This window comes from Podarcis liolepis (assembly GCF_965112155.1).
Source record: "Podarcis liolepis genome assembly, chromosome: 3".
Classification (NCBI taxonomy): domain Eukaryota; kingdom Metazoa; phylum Chordata; class Lepidosauria; order Squamata; family Lacertidae; genus Podarcis; species Podarcis liolepis.
This window is the reverse complement of record NC_139557.1, coordinates 58,971,111-58,976,566: the sequence shown is the minus strand read 5'-3', so window position 1 is coordinate 58,976,566 and position 5,456 is coordinate 58,971,111.

Genomic DNA, 5,456 nt, shown 5'->3' with positions numbered 1-5,456 from the left:
CCAATCACGTGCAGCCCATTGTGTAAATAATGTATATAAAGCAGATACTTTGGGGGAACTTCCATTTTTCCTCCTCACCACTATGAGCTGAATAAAGAGCATGAAATCCACTCTCGACTCTGAGTATATTTCAGTGTTGCTTATATTTATTCAACAGATAGTTGTTGTAGGAGGACCAATTTGTGGAGAGGAGGACAAATGGAGCACTGCCGCATTGACCCCAGTCTGCCCTCAGCCAGCCTCCACCTGCCTGCCTTTTTTCTAACAACCCGCCCAGGGGATGACACTGCCTGCCAGCTTTCTCCCTCACCTTAGTTTCTGTGCTGCCCTTTTACAACTCAACAGAGGAGGATGGAGACAAAACTACAGTCAGTTGTCGTTGCCTATTATTAGCTGAGACATCACCTACTGTTGGCCTCAGGCATTCTGTCCCATCAGGCCCAATGAGCAAGAGCATGGTATTTTAACTATTTCCCCTGCATCCTTACAGTACCAGTCAGAGTCAGGCACTCCATACTCACTCCTGACAATGTGCAGGAAAGCTGCCACTGGCACCATTGGAATTTTTCACCCCCTTTCAAATAAGAGGCCTGGAGGAGGAATTTCAGGTGGGACCATGGGAGAGCCCAAAGGGTTATTATAGCCCACCTCCTCCAAGCCATCGGCCTGATCTGGCTTGCACCCTCTCCTGGCATAATTTACTAAACAAAAATCAGCTATATAAAGCCAAACTACATTAAAAATACTGCATCTAGTTTGGCTTGCAGAGCAGACAATACTCTAGACAATATTTTGTTTAATTACACGAGTCTCTAAATTGTGCATACTTAGTTCCATTGTGAAAGCTTTTTGGACTAAATCATTGCCAGCAGGCCCACAAATAGCAGGGTTGTTTTTGTACTGTTGCTTTGTTCTTTTGATAGTTTCTGCAAGTGGAATATGTGGACATCTCAACTCATATGGAACCGTCTCCTGTCTGAAATAAAGCAAGCACTGACTTTGATGTGCTTTCAATGCTTGCTAAAAGACCCATCTGCTCACCCAAGCATTTGTGTGTTGTTAATACTGAGTCTGGGTGGCATCTGGCTGGTCTAATGTGGATTGCAATGCATTTTATTGTTTTTTAATTGTGTGGCTGTGAACCACCCTGGTAATATTGACATAGGGCAGTATAGAAATGTTTTAAATTATAGTTCTAAAAGTCTGAATGGCAAATTATCATTTTCAGTACTAACAGATAATATTTCTAGCACTGTAGCCATAGAATTGGGTGCTGAACTGTTAGTTTGAAGTATTATTTTACATAAATATGTGCTTATTTGAGGGTATTGCCATTGTTGGCCGCTTATAGGAGACATAATAGACTTTTCAAACAACATACAGTGTTTTAAAAATGTGTGTATGCAACTGTAAGCAGGCATATCTCTTGTGCATTTAGACTAAGGTTACTAGATTCCCCCCCCCCCAATGAATCTGGGGACAAAACAAACAAACAAATACTACACGTTCGGGACATCGATGCTGCAGCAATGGCGACGGCAGAGGAGCAGCCGCTGCCTTGACCTCAACCGCCACGTTTCCCCTCCCCCCGAGGCTTCTATCTCCTTTCTCCATGAGCCTGGGCAGCCCCTGAGTTGTTGGTTCTTTGCTGGTGGTGGGGAAGCGGTGTGTGGTGGGTCAGGCATGGAAGACGGAGAAGGAGGGCCGAGAGCGGCAGTGGTAGTGAGGCTCGGGCAGCGCGATGCCTCCCTTCCCATTGGAGCAGCCCCAATCCCATTCCTACTTGCTTCCAAGCAGGAGGGGGCGGAGATTCCTCAGCCGGGAAGGGAGGCTTCTCTGTTGCCTGAGAGATCCCTGCCCCCTCCTGCTTTCACGCAAGCTCTGATAGGCAGCGTGAAGCCTCTCTTCGCAGCTTAGTTGCTGGGGTCGGGAAAGGTGGAGGCAGCCCGGAAGCTGCATCTTCGAGCCCCTGCACCACCATCATATGGGGACTTCCAAGCAGCTCCTGAAGCCAGCCAGAGCCAACTGCTTCAAGCTCCTGAGACTGCGTTTCCTGGGGACATTAGTTGAAATCTGGGGACATTCTGGGGATGGAATTTGTCCGGGAACTTATTTGCAAATCCGGGGACTGTCCCTGGGAAATGAGGACGTCTGGTAACACTAATAAAAATGTTCCTTCCAGTAGCACCTTAAAGACCAACTAAGTTAGTTCTTGGTATGAGCTTTCATGTGCATGCACACTTCTTCAGATACACCCATTCGTGTGCATGCACACGAAAGCTCATACCAAGAACTAACTTAGTTGGTCTTTAAGGTGCTACTGGAAGGAACTTTTTTATTTTGACTATGGCAGACCAACACGGCTACCTATCTGTAACTGGTAACACTAATTTAGACATCCTCAAATAAATGAATGTGTGGCTTGTAGCTTACCATTGAAATAACAGGGAAAGCTGTCCAGGGAGGGGAGCATTTCTGTGTCTTCATCAGAGCTTAGATTTTTGAAAGTGATTCCCCATACCTTCCTTAAAGTCTTATTCCAGTCTTAAATGTGAGCAGTCATAATAGAAATAAGGGTTTACAGATTTTTGAAAATGGAATATGTAGATAGATCTCCTGCTTCTAGAGAGGGGTTGGACTTTCTAACTCACATGGTCCTTCATACGCTACCTCTCCATAATCTTGTGGAAATGAGAAGTATTTTTACTGAATCAGTTGGCCTTGTGTTTGATTAGATCTTACAAAACTTAAGGCATCATAAATTGGGCAATTCAATTATTCCAGCAATCCAAATTGGCGGAGCCATGTTCGCGGTCAAAAGACTTGCTTAAAGCTTTGTAGCAAGTCACATTAAATTTAGGAGTTTCTTATTCCCGGATTGAAGTCCTTTTGTTTAAGTCATGTCGATTGACTGGTTTGGACTAAAATTAAAGTCAACTGTCAAGTGTGATACTCATGCCATATGCTGAAAACATCACAACAAAATCCATTGGCCATATAAAAAAGTCATCACACATGGGAACAATAACGTCTCCTTGAAAACCACATAACAATTTTGATCTAAAGCTACCATGCTCCATTAAGGACTAATAATGCACCCATTTTGTAAATAGACACCATCGTTTTTCAGAGTGGGTAGAAGAAATGGTAATATAAAAGAACATTTCATAAGCATGAAATATGCTGACATTCAAATTTTACAACACCCCTTTTCTGAGATCTTGTGCCAAATTTTAGCTCTGAGGAAAACGTTCATGGCAATAACATCTGAACTGTGAAAAATAAAGGTCCATAGCAGAAGGGCATCACCTACCATCACAACACAATTAAAGAGGGACTGCTGAATGGCATATAATTAAAAGTCTGCTTTTCTTCTTCTCTGTAGCCTTTCCTCAATGCAAGTTCAACTGACCACTTCGTCTCCCTTATTTCAAGAGTTCCATTTCCCTGCCCCTTTATTATCTGTGCTATCAAAATTATTGTAATGAGATAGACTCTAGGAATGTGCAGACATCATCTCTTGAATGGGTTTGGGACTAAAAAGAAGTGAAGAAAAAAGAAGGAAGAGGCAGGCTTTATAGCATCTAAGAAGAGACTCCCTCTGTAGGTCTGGTCTTGAGCGCTATATATTAATCCTGTTACTTTTAGTGTTTTTCCTTTAAAATGACGTGTTTTACATATTATTGTTATATAAGTGTGGGCTGCACAAAAATGTGGGTGTTGGGAGTGTAATATGCAGGGAAGAAATTCTAAAAACTACAGTTTCCCCTTCCCTCAAATGTGTGATCCCTGGTCCTCAGAAGCACAGGTTGCGTAACATGGGTTAGTGTGTATGCAGTCTCTACCTTATTTGCACAAATGAGTGTTTTCATCATGAGGTTGCTCCATCTACATGATTCCAAAAAAGTTTCTCTCTACTATTGCATATGTTATGGTATCTCCTGAGAGTTTTTCTAATTCTTACTCCCCTTAATTTTGGTGAGTTGTTTTTTTAAAATTGTTATCGCTGGGCCACTACTTTGTTTTTAATTTTCTGTCACGACAGGGGTTAGGGATGGGGATAAAGTAGTTGTGAAGGGTATTGTTGTACTCTTGCTATTCTTAAAAAAAAACCTGCTGCTATGCAGAATTAGATTACTTAATCTCCTTTTAGCTGAGTAATAATAGGGTACTGTGCTGGGGGTGGGCATGTAATCATACCTCACCAGGGAATCCATTCATTATTTCATTGATAAGTGAAATGCTGTTGCTTGCAGCTAGAGTGGATCTTCCAAGTTAATCCTCCCCTCTCATTTCACAGAGAAGATAACAAAGAAGTACCTGAGAATACCAGGGGACTTGTTGCTCAGAAATATACTAGAATGCTTAGCCAGTGTCAATGAGATGAGCCAGGAAGAACTATTCATGAGCCATGAAGCACTATTCCAGTGCAATTAAAATGTATAGCTGGTATTATACTTTGAATCAGATTTCTTCCTATTTGAACTAGTTGAGTCTAGAAAACAAATCCAGGCATTAATGTTGGAAATATAACCCTCCTTTTCGTTACTGAAGCAAAATGATTTTTACAATTAATTTCATATAGAGTCATAAAATCATAATGGCACTGTATACTGTGTTTGTTCATTTCCCCATTTGTTACACACTGGGTGCATAAAAGGAAACTAAAGCCCTTCTTTATAGTGGAAGAAAATATAAATTGGGTTATGAAATTATCAAGCTGTGTCTAAATGGAACCATATTGCAGAATGGAAATGCGAAAGGAAACCAGAGTAGGGATATAGGGTGGAATCTCTAAGGAATAACAGTGTAGTTCATGGAATATATAGAACACAAAAGGAAATTAACTTAATTTCTGTGTATTTAGGAGGAAATACTTTATTCTGTAATTCAATATTTTGCTAAAAGTCTAGCAAGAGAAAACTTCAGAACGTTATAATTGATTTTGAAGATAGTTTGCTCAGAACTCCAGCTTTGAGAGAGCCAAAAATGCAATGTGGTACAATTTATTACTAATGTAGACATGACTTGTATAAACTTATGAAACCATTCAGAATCATCAATATTAATTTGGTAGCATGCTTTCTCTGTCTTACTGAAAACCACTAGAAGAAAAGATTTTGGATGTATTGTCTACCAACAGCCACTGTCTTGCTGTCCATATATCACCCAGTTTATACAATCACTTCTGCATGTATTCATAGATGCCTTGGCAGAATAACGTGCTGGCATATTGGTGCAAGCACTTGAGAAAAACAAAATAGACCAGATGCTACTTTGTCTAGCTTCTATTAATGGAAGTCTATTCAAATGAAATCTGCAGAAATTTTAATTGAGTAGACCCTTGCTATGTGGAAACTATATAATGTCAAATACATTCCTACACTGCTGTTATACACAGTGCTGTACTACAGAGAAGGCTCACATGCAGATAGACTCTTGGACTGAGATTTATC